Source organism: Lissotriton helveticus, chromosome 9, assembly GCF_964261635.1.
Source record: "Lissotriton helveticus chromosome 9, aLisHel1.1, whole genome shotgun sequence".
In the NCBI taxonomy this organism is placed as follows: Eukaryota; Metazoa; Chordata; class Amphibia; order Caudata; family Salamandridae; genus Lissotriton; species Lissotriton helveticus.
This window is the reverse complement of record NC_136070.1, coordinates 801,054,185-801,073,159: the sequence shown is the minus strand read 5'-3', so window position 1 is coordinate 801,073,159 and position 18,975 is coordinate 801,054,185. Positions and strand designations below refer to the sequence as shown.

At 52.9% G+C, this 18,975-nt stretch overlaps 1 long non-coding RNA gene across 1 annotated transcript; it reads right to left on the bottom strand.

Annotated features, from left to right (window-relative positions):
• Window positions 1-405: 405 nt before the first annotated feature.
• On the bottom strand, window positions 406-10,116 carry LOC144782982 (uncharacterized). The gene is made up of 4 exons (XR_013601345.1): window positions 10,021-10,116; window positions 9,875-9,937; window positions 9,708-9,781; window positions 406-636 (listed from the first exon to the last, which is right to left on the bottom strand). It is a non-coding gene; the product is annotated as an uncharacterized LOC144782982 (long non-coding RNA).
• Between the last annotated feature and the right edge of the window lie 8,859 nt (window positions 10,117-18,975).

Here is an 18,975-nt window from a genome sequence, read left to right as displayed (position 1 = left end):
GACAAGAGAGGCAGAACTGCCAGAGAACCCCTGGCACCAGAGACATTGGGAACACAGTCCACTGAGTGGGGGCTCCCCTTTCCCTCACCGGAGAGCAGTGAAGAGACCCTGTTGGCTAGTAGGTCTTAGACTGGGAGTAAAGGTGCACCAACATGACAGGTTAAGGCACGACTGTAGTGCATGGATCTGCTGTGGTGGCCCATACCTAACTTGGGACTTCAGCTTGTAAACAGAGGATCACATGCAGCAGTCGAAACGACTGCGATGGACAAAAACGAGTGTTAGACTAATATGCACAGTTACTCACCTTGTTATGAGAGGTAACAACCAAGGCGCTTAAACCAAAAACCTATTTTTGTGTCGATGAAATGAAAATATAAGGAGAAGTAATGTAAGTAGGTCTAAATTCGATTTTTATTGCTGACCATATTAACAGAATCAATCACAAAAGGTACATAATTCAGATCATAAAATTAAAAACAAGATATTTTTCATTGAATTAATAAATAATAAGTCCACAAGGAACAATCAATACATAATAAAAATATAATCACAATTTAAAAAGTGGCATAAAATATTAATTCTCCACGCGCGTTTCGGCGACCAGCGCCTTCTTCTGGAGCAGCCACGTGTATCCTAAACATAAGGAAAAAAGAAAAGAAAAACAAAACTAAACAAAAATATAACATATTTTAAATCCACAGATATATCCATATAAAATCTCATAAAAAATTAGACACATTAATACATTCGACCTACCACATCATAACAACTTCTACTTTCTAAACAGATTTACATTTCTAAACTGTGCCCTAGGTTAGGGCTTTCATTTCTTTGTGCATTTCAAGTGGACAAGGACTCAGCTACAGGGTAAGAGGAAGGAGGAGAAACAGGGAAGGGTAAAGTATTACCAGCGTGATAGCCCAATTTTTCTCTATATAATAAAGGATGGATATGATATAAAATTGGGTTGGAACAAAGAGCCATGGTGTTGGACTTGGCCTTTTCCCCCCAAAATTTTTCGCTTTTGACCCCCTAACTTGAATGTCTCCCCCATGGGATTAAACCTGTATAGGCCATGAGTGGTGTGAGACACCTTGTGAAAATGTAATTACCTGACATAATGTGAGCACTTGTAAAATCCCCCATTTTAAAACTGCACCCCCATTTTGGAAATGTACCTGACTGAAATGTATTGTTTTTAAAATGGATGCCATGGCCATGGGTTTTGCCACTGGACTGACATAGGTCAGCAGTCTAGATAATATTACCCAGCTACCCCTAGTTTTGGAGGGAAAGCCTGGCACCCAGGGTGCTCACCCCCTCCCCTAGAACCAGTTTAGGCTAGATGTGCCAACATTCTAGAAGGTCCTGGCACTGCCTGGGAGGAGGGTATAAATAGGGAGAAGTGTCACCAGAGAGTCAGTCAGCGCTGGGACAAGGAAGGGAGGGGGACCTGCTGTGAGGTGCTACCGCCACATGGACCTGTGAGCTGGGCCCTGCACCCCTATAAACCCCCCCGCTGCTGTCCCCATGGGCCCCTGAAAAGGGAGGACTCTTCATAGGTCCCTGACGCTGTGGGACCTTGGACTACGCCAGCGCTGAGGGAAAAAGGTACCCAGAAGAGGAGGAATGCTGTGGGCTTGAACCCCCCAGGAGGTGAGGAGTGTGCCCCTGGGGCTGGCTGTGGAACTGTTCGCCCCCCCTCCGTGAGGAGCCTACTTAGAAGCCCTGGGTTGCCTACCTAAGCGCTGTAAACTCCAAGACTGTTGCTGCCCTGACCTGAACTGTCCTGCCTGGAAAGCGCTATAATTTGGAAGCGCTAGAGAAGGACTGTGAGGAGCTGCGTGTCCCTAGAAGCCCTGAACTGCCTCTATTCTGTTGGGCAGAGGGAGGAGCAGTGCGCTGTGAATAGCGCCGTTTTCGCTGTTTTCTGAGGAGACTGGCAGCCTGTGAATAGCGCTGTTGTGGAGGCGCGCTTTGGGCCGATTTAAATAATTAATTAAAAAGGGAGCCTACCCCTTGTCGCAGCCGGAGATCACCGTCGCAGCCCGGGTGCTGAGGAGACTGTGAGGAGCCTACCCTCGCGTCATCGCGCTGTCGCTAAGTAAATAATTAATAAAAAGGGAGCCTACCCCTTGTGCCACCGGAATCACCGCCGCAACCCGGCGTCGTGAGGAGACCATCCCCCGCTGGGCAGCGCATCGTTGCAGCGACCCCCGGTGCAGGAGGGGGCCGCCGAGGTGGAAAGAGGGCCGCGCTAGGCCCTGAGGCCGCTGTGTCCTGCATCACGTGACGGGGGCGTCCGGCCGCGTCATTGGCCCGCCCCCGCCAACGCCGCGCAGGGATTGGCTGCCGGCCGACAACCAGAGAAGAGGAGCCGTTTTTTAAGCCCCGGGTCCCTGTGAGGAAGGAGGGGACCCGGGTGAAACCTGTGACTGGTGCGGGGCCCCCGTGGTCAGGAGGGAGCCCCGATTGGGAGCGACCGGAGCGGGAGGCCACCCCGCCGGTCTGTGCCCCGGAGTGAGGGGCCGGTGAGCTAGGCGGGGCCGGGGCACACTGTCGGTGCCAGCCCCGCCTCCCCAGAGGAAGCGACTCGCCGGCGTTGCGGGGCTCCCGGGAGATCGAAGGAGCCCCGTGTGAGGTGGGAGGAAAGCCGGGCGGCTTCCCCCACGTGTGCCAGGACACCGCGTGTGTCCCTTGAGGCCTCCCCGAGGCCGAGTTGAAACTCCAGGCCCCCGTGAGCAAGAGGGGCCCAGGTGACTCCGCCTGGAAAGGAGTGCCTCGTGTGCTGCTGCAGGAGTACAGAGGGGTGAGCCTCGAGGCACGTGGTCGGTGCTTGGCCCCCTCCACGGCAAGGAGAGTGAGCCCTGCAAGGGAAGAGGACAATCCAAGGAGCCCGGTGAGTGGGGCCTCAGCTGCGTGGTGGTTGGGGGGCTGGAGCCGGGGCACAGGGTCGGTGCCCGCCCCAATGACTGCACTAACTTTCTAGGTGCCCCGTCTGGCAGTGGGCACCTGCAACGTTGGGCCCCAGCGCAACGAGGGACCCCAGCAGACTGTGCCGGTTGTAGAGGGCCCTATATCTAGCCCATAGGGTCACCCAAGGAACTATGGGGGCCTATAGGGCGACTGTTAACTTTTGTGCCTAGGGGACTAGTCAGGTGTGTCCTGCCCCATGATACCTGTGTAGGCCTGATATTCCCCCTGCATGGGCACGCCCGAGGTTCTTAGGCCTGGCCTGATGAAAAGGTTTACGGTTGAGAAAATGTTCTACATCTGATGAAATGCTTTACATTGACCAAAATGTTATTTCCTCATGTAATTCCCTGCTTATTCCTGTTGAAGGAAGTGTTTTACCCTGTCATATGTAGTTCTATTCCGGCCTGGTATTTTCAGGTTACCTGGTCAGGAGCGATGCATTTTTACGCCTAGTGTTCCTTGTAGGCGGATTATCCTACTAAGGAGTGTGCCGAATGTTAAATGCATTTAGGCTCTTGTGATAAACCCACAAGGATGCCCCTAGTCACCTCCCCTGTTAAGGAGCAAGCCTTGCTGATTTGTTACAGGTGCTCCTGGCTATTATGTGCTATGATGCCCTGATGTTTCCTTTTACAGAGGTCGTGGTGGAGTGATAATGCAGGTTATGTGTATTCATACTGCTGGTATTTTGCATTACAGGGGTGGGGATTGGCGTTATAATGCATGAGGTGTATTTATGCATAATGTTGTATCTTACCTTTTCAGCCTACCCCCGAGGATGAAAGCCTGAGTTGGCCCCGCCAGATTGGCCCCAGGTCTAATGTTAATTTAACCAACCATTCTTATTTCAGCATGGACTATGGACTCATCCCTTTTGTCCCATGTAAATAATTCCCCATGATGTACTTGGCTCTGGCGCCAGTTGGCGCCTTGTTGTGACTACCACTATTCTATTTCTTTTTACCTTGCAGGTTGGAGATAACACTAAACTTATTCTTTTCCAACCAAAGGTGGTGTCGTGACTCTTTTGTGGTGTGATTGGTGTGTCGTCTGTGGGTACTGCGTGAATGCTTCACATGTCCTCCAAGTTGGCCTGCCCGCTTGATGCCATGCTACCCCCTTTGAGACTTGGGCAACCCCCATTGCCAACATTTGGTGGCAGAGCGGTGGGATAGGACTTGTGTTTGCGCAGTACCACAGCGGCCACGGGTTACACTGCAAATAGAGTTTTGTAGGTAATCCGAGCCTTGTTGTGGGGATTATTGTTGCTTCCTCCTGAAAGTGTTTGACAATTGTGTCCCCTTGTTCCACTGGGAGGGTGTGTCCCGGGTGTATCTCGCCACGATGGGGTTGATTTACCAGGAAGTGGAACTGATGGAGTACACCGAACAGGAGGTGATAGACTTCCTCCTGGAGAGAGGGATACCCCCAGTAGGGAACATTAGGAGGAATTTGTTTCTCTATGAGGCCCTCAAGAGGGGAGAGGCCTTAGAGGTTAATGGGGACTTGTCTGACTACCCCCCCGAAGTGTTGAAGGGTCAGTGGGTTAGAGACCAGAGAGAGGGCTCCCCATCCAGAACCCTGGGAGGTAGTTGCTCCGATGAGGAGGAGGAAGAGTCTAGCAGGGCAGAGACGCCAGTAGCTGTGGAGGACACCGAAGATAGGGAGTCTCGCACTGGGTCCAGTCCCGGGGGCACTGCCCCATCCCTTTCCCTGTCCCCAGAAGAGTGGGTAGATAGGAGGGAGGAAAGGGAGTATCAGCTGTCGCTGGCAAAGCTCAGGCATGCCGAGGGCTTAGCGCAGCTGAGGGTAGAAGAGCAGCGACTAGAGACTGAAAAAGTCCTAGCGCAGGAGAGGATGGCGGAGGCGGAGAGGGCCTTCGCCAGAGAGAGATCAGCTCAGGTGGGTAGGTTGTCCCCTGAGAGTGGTTTTAGGAGTCTGGATTCACCGAAGAGGGTGGGATCCAGTGGTGGCAGCGAGTGTAGAGCCAGTGCAAGGAGTCCCACTCCCGAGACCCAAGAGACTGTGCCTGATTCCCCGGAAGAGGAGGACGGGTTAGTGTTTAAGGGCAGGGGAAAGCTGTTCCATCAGACCTGGGGAGAGTTCGAGGAGGAGTGTTGGACTGTACTGGAGGATTGGGTGGTGAGGAGAGCAGTGGAGGATTGGGAAGGGCTGTGCCATGCCGTTATCCGGGAGCACATGCTGAGGAGTTGTTTCCCAAGACTGCGTCACCATCTGTTGCAGTGCGGGTTCTCAGACCCCAGGGAACTTGCACGGGAGGCAGACCTCTGGGTAAGTGCCAGAGCGTCTGGGAAGACATTGGGGAGTGATCCAGAAAGGAGAGGTGCAGGGATCTTCCGACCCAGCGTGGCGGGAGAGGTGAGAAGCCCAGCTAGGTCCCAGGATAGTGGGCGGGTTGTAGGGCCTCACATCCCATCTAAAGGAGGGAGTGAGACGGGGAGGTGTCCCGAGATGCCCCAACTGCAGTCACAGGGACTGGAGAGTTCTTTTAGGGAACCCCAGGTTGGGAGTCTAGGCTGTCCCGGTGTGCCTTCTCGTGGAAAGGATCCCCTCATGTCAGGAGGACCCGGAGCATCATTAATTGGAGCTTCAGTGGTTCGGGGGTTTGACCAGTCACAGGGTTTAGATCCTGGACTGGGGTTCCAGGTTAAGGGGTTGCCTGACCTGGAGGGTGGGGTACCTGTAATTCAGGTCCCTACCAATTTGACTCCTAGGGGTACTACTCCCAGTGGGAGGGTGCGGAACTCTGGGAGGGGGTGCAGAGGGAGGAAGGTCTCTTCTCTGTCACCAGCTCAGCCACAGGGCGCAGATCCTGGGTTGGGTGGCCAGGGACAGGGTTTGCCTGCTCTGGTGGGAGGGACCTCTGTAACCAGAGTCCCCCCGGAAGTGACTCCCAGGGGTACTACTCCAGTTAGGAGGGTGCGGGACTCTGGGAGGGGGTGCAGGGAGAGGGAGGACTCGCCCCTGTCACCGGTTCAGCCTGTGGGTTTCGGCTCCAGGTTGGGGAGAGAGTTGTGTGAGGGTGTCCCCCAGCGTAGGAGATGGAGGAACCCTAGGAGGAGAAGTAGGGGGAGGAGAGCCTCGCCCCTAAGGGCTGGTCAGTCTGAGGGTGTAGACCCCAGATGGGTGGACCAGTGGCAGTCTGGAGAGAAGAGAGTGGTCCAAGGGAATTACAAGCCTGAGGCTAGAGCCTCCCACTCTAGGAAGGAGAGACATCCCACTAGGGAACACCAGTGGGGTGGTGATGTTGGTGAAAGGAGGGATGCGAAAAAGAACCATTGGGTTACAGAGTGGAGGAGAGACTGCAGGTGCTCCTGTAGTTGCAGGCCTGCGTCCACCTTTTTCCGCCCCAAGCAGGGAAGCCCATCAAGGCATTGATATGTCTACCCTGGCTTTTGGCTGGGGGGGAGTCGTGTTGGACTTGGCCTTTTCCCCCCAAAATTTTTCGCTTTTGACCCCCTAACTTGAATGTCTCCCCCATGGGATTAAACCTGTATAGGCCATGAGTGGTGTGAGACACCTTGTGAAAATGTAATTACCTGACATAATGTGAGCACTTGTAAAATCCCCCATTTTAAAACTGCACCCCCATTTTGGAAATGTACCTGACTGAAATGTATTGTTTTTAAAATGGATGCCATGGCCATGGGTTTTGCCACTGGACTGACATAGGTCAGCAGTCTAGATAATATTACCCAGCTACCCCTAGTTTTGGAGGGAAAGCCTGGCACCCAGGGTGCTCACCCCCTCCCCTAGAACCAGTTTAGGCTAGATGTGCCAACATTCTAGAAGGTCCTGGCACTGCCTGGGAGGAGGGTATAAATAGGGAGAAGTGTCACCAGAGAGTCAGTCAGCGCTGGGACAAGGAAGGGAGGGGGACCTGCTGTGAGGTGCTACCGCCACATGGACCTGTGAGCTGGGCCCTGCACCCCTATAAACCCCCCCGCTGCTGTCCCCATGGGCCCCTGAAAAGGGAGGACTCTTCATAGGTCCCTGACGCTGTGGGACCTTGGACTACGCCAGCGCTGAGGGAAAAAGGTACCCAGAAGAGGAGGAATGCTGTGGGCTTGAACCCCCCAGGAGGTGAGGAGTGTGCCCCTGGGGCTGGCTGTGGAACTGTTCGCCCCCCCTCCGTGAGGAGCCTACTTAGAAGCCCTGGGTTGCCTACCTAAGCGCTGTAAACTCCAAGACTGTTGCTGCCCTGACCTGAACTGTCCTGCCTGGAAAGCGCTATAATTTGGAAGCGCTAGAGAAGGACTGTGAGGAGCTGCGTGTCCCTAGAAGCCCTGAACTGCCTCTATTCTGTTGGGCAGAGGGAGGAGCAGTGCGCTGTGAATAGCGCCGTTTTCGCTGTTTTCTGAGGAGACTGGCAGCCTGTGAATAGCGCTGTTGTGGAGGCGCGCTTTGGGCCGATTTAAATAATTAATTAAAAAGGGAGCCTACCCCTTGTCGCAGCCGGAGATCACCGTCGCAGCCCGGGTGCTGAGGAGACTGTGAGGAGCCTACCCTCGCGTCATCGCGCTGTCGCTAAGTAAATAATTAATAAAAAGGGAGCCTACCCCTTGTGCCACCGGAATCACCGCCGCAACCCGGCGTCGTGAGGAGACCATCCCCCGCTGGGCAGCGCATCGTTGCAGCGACCCCCGGTGTCAGGAGGGGGCCGCCGAGGTGGAAAGAGGGCCGCGCTAGGCCCTGAGGCCGCTGTGTCCTGCATCACGTGACGGGGGCGTCCGGCCGCGTCATTGGCCCGCCCCCGCCAACGCCGCGCAGGGATTGGCTGCCGGCCGACAACCAGAGAAGAGGAGCCGTTTTTTAAGCCCCGGTCCCTGTGAGGAAGGAGGGGACCCGGGTGAAACCTGTGACTGGTGCGGGGCCCCCGTGGTCAGGAGGGAGCCCCGATTGGGAGCGACCGGAGCGGGAGGCCACCCCGCCGGTCTGTGCCCCGGAGTGAGGGGCCGGTGAGCTAGGCGGGGCCGGGGCACACTGTCGGTGCCAGCCCCGCCTCCCCAGAGGAAGCGACTCGCCGGCGTTGCGGGGCTCCCGGGAGATCGAAGGAGCCCCGTGTGAGGTGGGAGGAAAGCCGGGCGGCTTCCCCCACGTGTGCCAGGACACCGCGTGTGTCCCTTGAGGCCTCCCCGAGGCCGAGTTGAAACTCCGGGCCCCCGTGAGCAAGAGGGGCCCAGGTGACTCCGCCTGGAAAGGAGTGCCTCGTGTGCTGCTGCAGGAGTACAGAGGGGTGAGCCTCGAGGCACGTGGTCGGTGCTTGGCCCCCTCCACGGCAAGGAGAGTGAGCCCTGCAAGGGAAGAGGACAATCCAAGGAGCCCGGTGAGTGGGGCCTCAGCTGCGTGGTGGTTGGGGGGCTGGAGCCGGGGCACAGGGTCGGTGCCCGCCCCAATGACTGCACTAACTTTCTAGGTGCCCCGTCTGGCAGTGGGCACCTGCAACGTTGGGCCCCAGCGCAACGAGGGACCCCAGCAGACTGTGCCGGTTGTAGAGGGCCCTATATCTAGCCCATAGGGTCACCCAAGGAACTATGGGGGCCTATAGGGCGACTGTTAACTTTTGTGCCTAGGGGACTAGTCAGGTGTGTCCTGCCCCATGATACCTGTGTAGGCCTGATATTCCCCCTGCATGGGCACGCCCGAGGTTCTTAGGCCTGGCCTGATGAAAAGGTTTACGGTTGAGAAAATGTTCTACATCTGATGAAATGCTTTACATTGACCAAAATGTTATTTCCTCATGTAATTCCCTGCTTATTCCTGTTGAAGGAAGTGTTTTACCCTGTCATATGTAGTTCTATTCCGGCCTGGTATTTTCAGGTTACCTGGTCAGGAGCGATGCATTTTTACGCCTAGTGTTCCTTGTAGGCGGATTATCCTACTAAGGAGTGTGCCGAATGTTAAATGCATTTAGGCTCTTGTGATAAACCCACAAGGATGCCCCTAGTCACCTCCCCTGTTAAGGAGCAAGCCTTGCTGATTTGTTACAGGTGCTCCTGGCTATTATGTGCTATGATGCCCTGATGTTTCCTTTTACAGAGGTCGTGGTGGAGTGATAATGCAGGTTATGTGTATTCATACTGCTGGTATTTTGCATTACAGGGGTGGGGATTGGCGTTATAATGCATGAGGTGTATTTATGCATAATGTTGTATCTTACCTTTTCAGCCTACCCCCGAGGATGAAAGCCTGAGTTGGCCCCGCCAGATTGGCCCCAGGTCTAATGTTAATTTAACCAACCATTCTTATTTCAGCATGGACTATGGACTCATCCCTTTTGTCCCATGTAAATAATTCCCCATGATGTACTTGGCTCTGGCGCCAGTTGGCGCCTTGTTGTGACTACCACTATTCTATTTCTTTTTACCTTGCAGGTTGGAGATAACACTAAACTTATTCTTTTCCAACCAAAGGTGGTGTCGTGACTCTTTTGTGGTGTGATTGGTGTGTCGTCTGTGGGTACTGCGTGAATGCTTCACATGTCCTCCAAGTTGGCCTGCCCGCTTGATGCCATGCTACCCCCTTTGAGACTTGGGCAACCCCCATTTCCAACACATGGTATTACTTAATTTAGTTCATATTGGATCCAAAAGGTCGAAAAGATGTCAGGATTTACCTTAAAAGATCAGCAAAAGGGTAACACTTAGAATTTTTTTATCTTATCGATGGCTATTTAAATCTACATTGTTTTCAAATGCCATACTTACACACTCTGACAAGGCACCTTGTAGTGGAATAATTACTAGTGGAAGAGTGATGAAAAGGAGAACAGGATAAAAAGCTGAAACAAAGTGCCACAATTTGATTATTATAGACCAAGTGTTGCGTGTTAAAGATCTTAATGATGGTGAAGTTAGCAATCATTTTTATTTACCTAATATTGCAGATAAACCGTAAATCAAACTAATCCAGGGTCACGGCCGTAGTGCTTTTAATTCTATATAAAAAGATGTTATAATTAGGGTACCTGTTCTTTCCTATATTATAATACTGAACGCTTCAGAAAAGTGAAAGAGATACCTTTTCAAAGAACATACAGCACGTTTCCTGTGTAATGGTTTGAAAATCGATAAAAAAAATTCATATGCAGGATATGTTTTGATGCAGAACAGCTCTATAAATAAAAACGATACAATATCTGATTAGCTAGGTTGTCCTTCAATTAGATAGATTTGTAACTTATAATCCAAAATAAGTAACCGAACTGGTACCTGGTTTGTACAGATCACCCTCGTGCCTTCTGTTACTAGCGCTGATCTATGTACACTTCAAAACTAATCGGTGTCTTAAAGACAAGATACGCAGTATAAGTATACGTATTCGAATATGGTCAAATGCAGAGGATAACTCACTGGTTTGAAAGAAACCACAATAAAGGTAAATACCTGATACAATCTGTTATCATTAGGCACTCGCTCCCCAGACCGTTTATTTAATCATGTTTAGAGACCTACAGACAATAAATGGAAACATGATGGTCATAGACATGTACCCTTCTATTATAGAGTTAATATATCTTTCGAAATGCTACAAGGGCATAAAGCATACCTCGTGAGCTTTAAATAATTCACGAATAGCAAAAACATCGGAAGCCTTCTTGATGCGAAGATCTTCCTGATCTTGTCACATTACTGCAACAAAAAGTAAATGGGTAATCAGTCATTATTTTAAAAACGACTCTACAGTCACAGACTACAAATTGACTGAAAGAGTCGAAGTGCAGCGTCAGTACTTACCAGGATAGATTTTGTTATAAATCTGGCAAAACTGGGAGCGAGGCACGGGAATCTGTGGCTTCTGTATACGTTTGCACCGATTGGCGTTTTTCGCTCGTTAACCGGAACTCTGTGATCCGAGTAATGCTGAATGATTTCAGCTGAGTAAGTAGTTAAGTTCAAATGTCAGTTATACAAAAGGTGAGAGCGCTGAAGGACTACGCTTCTGAAAAGGTGGGGCCCTCGGCCCCCCCGCACGCATGGCGGCGCGGCGACCGTCGCCCCCCCTTTCCCCTTTGTTGTCATTCGGCGGTGGGGGCGTGCCCTGGGGGCGCGGCCCACCGCCGATTGGCCGGCGGCCTTCCTGACCCGGATCCAAGGTAGTGGGTCCGGGTCAGGGGGGGCGGGCGATAGGAGGGGCCGCCCGGCCCCTCGGGAATAAGAGGTGGGGAGCGCCCAGGAGACCCCCTTGTCCCTGGACGCTCCCTCGCTGAACGTTGTGCCCCGCGCTCGGGGCTTCTTAGTTTTGGTGATCTTTTTTCCTTTTTTGTTTCAGGTGCGCTGTGACGGGAAGGAGCGGATCGGGAGATCACCAGGACGCGAGGCGGAAAACAGAGGCGGCGGTAGCGGAGGCGACGGCGTGCTGCTTCGTAATTTTCTAGAATCAAGCTCCAGCCGCGCCGCGTGAGCATCGGCCTAGCCGCGTGGGACCAGCCGGCGAGGAGAGCAGCGTGTGAGGGACGCGAGTCAGAAAGGAGGGGCGGCGGTAGCCAGACCGTTTACGTGAGGACTCCCAGGCAGGGGATTAATTTGAAAGCGGAGCGCTCGGTGCCCGCATAAGGTATTGTGGCACAGGGAACGGGGACAGGCAGCGGGCCGGCTGCAAGACGCCGGAGGAGTTCTCCGTAGCGCGAAAAGAGCGCGAAAACGTGTTTGGAAAGAAGGGTTGGAATTAACATAGGCGCGGGACAACAAAACACTGTGTTTATCCCCCGCAATCGATTACAGACGGTGTATACACGTGTGGGGGAAGCCCAGCGAGAGCGGCCAGTTATTTTACTCGCATAAGGCCACAGGGCACGTTAACTGTGAAGGGAAGTATCCACAGTATAGTAATAAGACAGGGGTTATTGCTTACGTCATTTTGTACTGTTTGTGATGCCAACGCTTTAAGGCACTGAGGGGCACCGGTGATTATTATTGGGAATTGTGATAATGGCAGTGTTTATTTGTAATTCATTGTGCTGGATGTAAAGTGTGCAATTTTCTGGAAAAGAGGGGACACTTCTGGAATGTTTTTCACTAATGTATTGTTTTAATTATTAAATGATTATCTGTGCATGTCCTTACACAAAGTGAATTAAGGTTTATAGATCTGGGAATACAGCTTGATTTGTATGATTGACACTGTTTTTTAATTGCAAGCCTCCACTGTTGTTGAAAAACAAGGGGTCTGTTTGCCTACAATCAGCCCACCTAAGGGCATCCAGCACGCAAAGTGGTGGGGATCTGAGCCGCAGTCGGTTTTCTCAAAGACGTTTTCCTGCTTTATTACATGGTATTAATACCTGTTTTCAATTCCAGGCAACCTTAACTACATTATTGGCACGTTTCACTCGCAGACAGGGCGCACGACGTGTTGAGGGCTGTGACCACGGATCATCACCGCCGGCGAGTGCACGGGACCGGTCGGTAAGAGGGGTACGGGGGGCTAGCATTCATAGCTCCAGGTGGCCGCCGGGTGGGTCTACATTAGGTTTACTCACCCCCTTACATAAGCGGACAAGCCGCTAGTGTTGCGGTCGCCTGTTGCATGGTGCTGAAAGCCCCCTGGTGACCCTCCACCAAAAAGGTACACATAGTTGACCGGTTGTGATATTAAGAGAGTAGGCTGCGGTTGTTTGGGGCGGTATCATGCCAGGTCCGCGGGGTGGAAAAAGGGGGTCCAACATGGAGGCTATGATGCGGGCCATGATGCGGGAGATGAGTGAAATTAAGCAACAGCTGGGGAAAGTTAATGAGCTGGAAGCACGGTTGAATGAGAGGGATGGTGATGCCCCGGGCCCATCCGGTAGGCCGACCCGCAAGAGGGTGCCACCAGTGCCAAGGGGGGATTTTGTCACCCCACCCGGGAAATCTAGGTCCAAGAGACCCAGGGACGCTGCCCCCATCCCGGGGCCAGTAGAACCGGTACCTGCCGCGCCGCCGGCGGACGTCCCACCCCCGCATATACCTATGCCTACACCCCTTGCCCCCGTGGTGCCGGTGCCGACAGGTCAACCAGTTGACGTTGGGCCTGCTACCATACCGGTGCCCACAACCCCGGGCACAGGCGTGCCACACCCGGCACCCTCCCTGCCAGCTGCGCCAGTACCACCGGGCATAACCCCAGTGGTACCTGTTGTCCTGGGGGGTAATGTAGAGTCAATGCCCCCTGAATTGTTATCCCAGATAACGGCCTTGATGCCATGGCTCCAAAAAGGGGGAGCTTTCCCGAATTCTGCAGACCATGCAGCAGAGGCGGCGAAGTTTGTGGAAAAAATCAGATCGGCAGCGGTCGCCGACAGTGTTGCCTTGCCAATATCTTCTCCCCTTGCAGGTCCAAGTGTTCCCCAGCTGGACGGAGTTAAAGGGCAGCCGCCCCCGGTGCCCGCACTTGGTAAGGAAGTGGCATTGCCGCTCTTGGGGGACGGTGTTCTACCTTCTAGGAGCGAGAATTTGGCTCAGCATGTGTCATTAGCTGTGAAAGAGATGATTTGGGCGGATAAATACGTGTACATTTATTCGTTGTTGTTAGATAATAGGGAAATGGAGCAGGCAAAAGCACTAAAAGAGTGGATGCTTCCAAGCGAATGGAGGGCGCAGTGTACTAGATTTAGGGTTGAGGAAACTCTCAACAACTGGATGAAAGCATGGGCTGTATTCACTGCAATTAAAGCTGAGCGTCCTCCAGATTTACAGGCAGCATTGGCATGCTACTCGAGCAGGATTGTGGGGTGGAGTGAACAGTATTCTGGGGAGGCATGGAAGGGGTATGATGTCAATTTCAGGAAGGCATTGGAATTCAATAGATCATTGCCATGGGACACGGTAGATTCCATGGCTTGGCACAAACAGTTCTCTGATACTGCACCTCCCCCTCAGTTTGGTGCGGTCAAGGTGTTCACTAGACCGCAACAGCCCTTTCGGCCCCCCCAAACGAGTGAGGTACCTGGGAAGTTTAGGGCAAGTGGGCCAGAGAAAAAAGGGGTGTGCTGGGATTTTAATAGGCGCACCTGCACAAGGGCCGCGTGTAAGTTTAGACATGCATGTTCCTCCTGTGGGCACCCCTCTCATCCAGAAACTGCCTGTAGGTCCAAGCAGGGAAACACAGGTCAGAGGGGTAGGGGAAAGCCACTATAAGATAGACAGGTTATGCCCCCCCACTCCAGTGGATATGGTGGCAATGATTCCATGGTTGAACAGATACCCGGACCACACATCGGCCACCCTACTCCAGGAAGGTTTTTCTAAAGGCTTTAGGATCCCGGCCGCGGGATACGCAGGTAGCGCGCACTGTAGAAACCAATTGTCAGTCAAGCACAATCCGGCGGTGGTGGCCGCCAAAATTGACAAGGAGCTATCGTTAGGCAGGATAGCTGGCCCTTTTTCTGAAGTGCCAGTACCCAATTTTGTGTGTTCCCCACTAGGAGTTGTCCCCAAAAAAGAGAAAGGGCAATTCAGATTGATCCATAACCTGTCAGCACCTAGGGGGACGTCACTGAATGATGCCATTGACGAGGGTATCTGTAGTGTTAAATACGCCTCTTTTGATCAGGCTGTTACCTTATTACAGGCCACGGGACCCGGGGCACTGATGGCGAAATCAGACATAGAATCAGCCTTTCGCCTCCTCCCAGTCCACCCAGCGGATCAGCATCTTTTAGGTTTCACTTTTGGGGATATGTTCTACATGGACAAATGCATGCCTATGGGTTGTTCTATATCTTGCGCTTACTTTGAGATGTTTAGCTCATTTCTTGAATGGGCCATGAGACAAGTGACGGGCCATCAGCGGGTCATGCATTATTTAGATGATTTCCTCTTCCTGGGTACAGCGGGATCTCAGGAGTGTGCACTGGCATTGCAGGAATTTTGCGTGCTCATGCGGGCTTTTGGAGTCCCTCTTGCGCCCGGGAAGACTGTTGGCCCGACCACCTGCTTAGAATTCCTTGGCATTGAGATTGACTCAATGGAGGGATGTTTTAGATTACCTAGGGACAAGGTGGACAAATTCAAGACAGCGCTACAGTTATGCCTCCGGAAGGAGAAGGTCACTTTGCAGCAATTACAGGAGGTGGTAGGGCAATTGAACTTTGCACTGAGGATCATCCCCATGGCTCGCCCATTCTCTCGCTCTATTGCGCAGGCAATGAAGGGGCTGAGGGAGAAGCACCACCGCACTCGACTGTCGGTTGAAATTTGCCAGGATATGCTTATATGGATGGCATTCCTGGAGGATTTTAACGGCAGGGTAGTCTGGCCCGGCCCGCTGACAACATCAGCAGAGTTGGGCCTGTGGACGGATGCTGCCGGGAGTGTGGGCTTCGGCGCCATTCTAGGAAACAGATGGGTCGCTCAACAGTGGCCGGGAGTATGGGGGACATGGGGCCTGACCAGCAACATTGGATTCCTGGAACTCTTCCCAATATGGGTGGCACTGATGGTCTGGCCCGAACACCTATGTAATCAATCAGTGGTGTTTTGGTCAGACAACATGACGGTGGTGGAATGTATCAACCAGCAGGGGGCACGGTGTCCTTTCATACTTCGTCTGATCAAAGAAATTGTGTTGCAGTGCCTTAAATTGAATGTCAACTTTAAGGCCAAGCATGTCCCAGGTGTTCTGAACAATGCAGCTGACTCCCTCTCTCGCTTCAAAATGCAGGTTTTCAGGGAGCATCTTCCTACAGCAGACCCCTCGCCAGCGCACTTCCCAGCAGTACTTTGGCAGATTGGTGCCCCAGATTACAGGACCTCGTGGTCGCTAGCCTAGCCCCCAGGACCAAGACGGCTTACGAAGGGGCGTTTTTGTCTTATCGTTCTTTTTTGGGACAACAATGGGAAGTACTTTGGGCACAGGAGGATGGCTTTGCAGCCTATTTAGAATGGATGCATAAGGAAGGACGCTCGGTGGCAGCGGCAAACAGACATAGGGCAGCGGTGTCATTCTTCGCTCAGGCTAGGGGCTTCCGGGATCCCACTAATACCTTTATGATACGTAAGGCTTTGAGGGGATGGCGCCGTATACAGGGCCATCATAAGGATAAGAGAAAGCCCATAGGATTAGCCCGGCTGACAGCTCTACTGGCCACGCTGGACACTGTTTGTAGCTCGGAGAGGGAGGTGTTTCTTTTTAGTGCAGCATTCTCTTTGGCATTCTATGGGGCGCTGAGAATTAGCGAACTTGTGGCAGGCTCTAAGTCAGACCTACTGGGCGGCTTGCAAAGGGCTAGTGTGACGATAAGGGAGGACACCATGTGGGTAACTATTCCAAAGTCAAAGACCGACCAGGAGTCTAGGGGCCACACCATAGTTCTCCAACGGGCCCCCGCCAACCCTTGCTGCCCAGTGAGGCACGTGGAATTATTGCACGGACTGCTGGAGGGCTCAGCGGGCAGGGCATTGCTCTGTCACGCCGATGGGAGCCCCCTGACCAGATATCAATTCAGGAAGGTATTAGAGATGGGGGTTAGGAAAGCAGGTCTTGACCCTAAAGAGTTTGGCTCTCATTCCTTTAGGATTGGGGCAGCAACTGAGGCGGTGGCGGGGGGCCTCCCAGTGGAGAGAGTGAAGACAATTGGGAGATGGTCCTCAGAATGCTACAAACGTTATGTACGGATTGACATGCTATGATTACATGTCGCTCACGCTTGGTTTGTTTCCGCTCTCTTACAGTTTCTCAGACCTGTTACGCAGGGGAGGAATTTGTCGTCGGGCACCGGCAACATACATCAGCACGGAGCGGCACCCAGGAAACGATGAAGACCAGTGTTTGGATTGTGGGTCACTCATATGTAAATCGAGCAGAATGTGTCTTTATGTCAGGTGACAGGAGGAAAAGGGCGGCACAACTAGGGTTGGACATCACGTTCTTTGGCAGAGGGGGTTTGTGTCTGCACGAGTTTAGGGGATTCTTCCAGGGGCTTTTAGCACGCCGGCAATCTCCACCGTCAGTGGTGATACTTCACCTTGGGGAGAATGATTTGGCAACACTGGGTAGGCGCATTCTGATTGAGGAGATTATTTCAACGGCGGGTTGGATGGCTAGGACCTGCCCCGGTTGCACACTAGTATGGTCACAACTCATACCTCGACTACAGTGGCGGGGGGGACATTCGGTTAGGGCGTTGAATCACTCGGTAAAGAGGATCAACACACGGTTGGATAGGTTGTTTCGAGCCCCCTTGTTACAATCAATACCTCATGGGTGCATCTGGGGCGACAAGTATTACTTGAAGGACGGAGTTCATTTAACAGAGGAGGGTAATGTCCTATGGTCTGACAATATCTGGGCCTGGCTAGAGGGTTTTGAAAGTAGGAGGGTGTCCTTAGGTAGGGGCTAGAGGGGGGAGGCCAGATCGTCGGTTAACAATGCTGGCCTGTGGCGGTAAGGTCATTATCGGTGAGCACATATTTGAGGTCTGAGGGGGCGGGCATCATCCTATGGAGGTTCCCGCCCAGGGGGAGGGGCCTGCGGGCCACTCCCAGAACTCCAGGGGCAAGGTAATAGGCAAAGGAGCGCGGGTAGGAGTAGTTCACGCTTTCCTTAGGCTGGTAGCCACCCCGCGCGCGTGGACTCATGACGCCACCGGCGCAGAGTAAGGGCCCTCCTTTAGTGGGTAAATGGAGTTTAGGGCATAGACCGGGCAATTCCCGGGGTAACACTGCGCATGCGCACATCTATGGGGGAGGCGCAGCTTGTAGGACCTGACACCGGTAGTGACCCTGCCATATGGCCAGAAATGTACAAAAATCAAGATTAGGATGTTTAGTCTAAGTTAGGAAACAACATGTATTAGAGTTTTGTTAAGGTCAGGCTCTCAAACTTGTTGATAAGAATTGTGTAACTAAATGTCTTGCTGATTTTTGTATTCATTGTTGATTATGCAATTAAAACCTTTTTTAATTTCATACTTTAATAAATACGGCCGGGCGACTAGCGCCCGCCTTCCAAAAAGTAAAGACGTCTCGTGTCCACGTTCCTGGGTGTTGGGTGCCGGATTGGGGGGGAGGCGGCAGCTAGTCGCTGACCATGTGAAAAGGGGGGGCCCTCGGCCCCCCCGCACGCATGGCGGCGCGGCGACCGTCGCCCCCCCTTTCCCCTTTGTTGTCATTCGGCGGTGGGGGCGTGCCCTGGGGGCGCGGCTCACCGCCGATTGGCCGGCGGCCTTCCTGACCCGGATCCAAGGTAGTGGGTCCGGGTCAGGGGGGGCGGGCGATAGGAGGGGCCACCCGGCCCCTCGGGAATAAGAGGTGGGGAGCGCCCAGGAGACCCCCTTGTCCCTGGATGCTCCCTCGCTGAACGTTGTGCCCCGCGCTCGGGGCTTCTTAGTTTTCCCACCCACCATCCCTTGGAACAAAAGTCTTGTAGCAGTTTTTATGTCTGGTTGAATGGTAAGTTTTGAAGGTACGGTCAACAGGTCTCACAGGGTAGTAGAGATGGATCTGTTGGTTTATTTTGTGATGCTTTTGTTTAGGAATTTTTTCCCCTCTTTAGCAAAACATGTGTGAAGTGAATTGTATTTGATGCCATGTGTCTTTAGGCCTTTTTTTTTTTTTTTTTCCCTTTGTAGCTATACGTTGATACTGTTATTTATTAGCCAGTGTAGCTGTCCTTTAGAATTTTTTCCCATAGGTCGTCATATTTATTAGGTATGGGGCATGCGGTAAGGTCATTATCGGTGAGCACATATTTGAGGTCTGAGGGGGCGGGCATCATCCTATGGAGGTTCCCGCCCAGGGGGAGGGGCCTGCGGGCCACTCCCAGAACTCCAGGGGCAAGGTAATAGGCAAAGGAGCGCGGGTAGGAGTAGTTCACGCTTTCCTTAGGCTGGTAGCCACCCCGCGCGCGTGGACTCATGACGCCACCGGCGCAGAGTAAGGGCCCTCCTTTAGTGGGTAAATGGAGTTTAGGGCGTAGACCGGGCAATTCCCGGGGTAACACTGCGCATGCGCACATCTATGGGGGAGGCGCAGCTTGTAGGACCTGACACCGGTA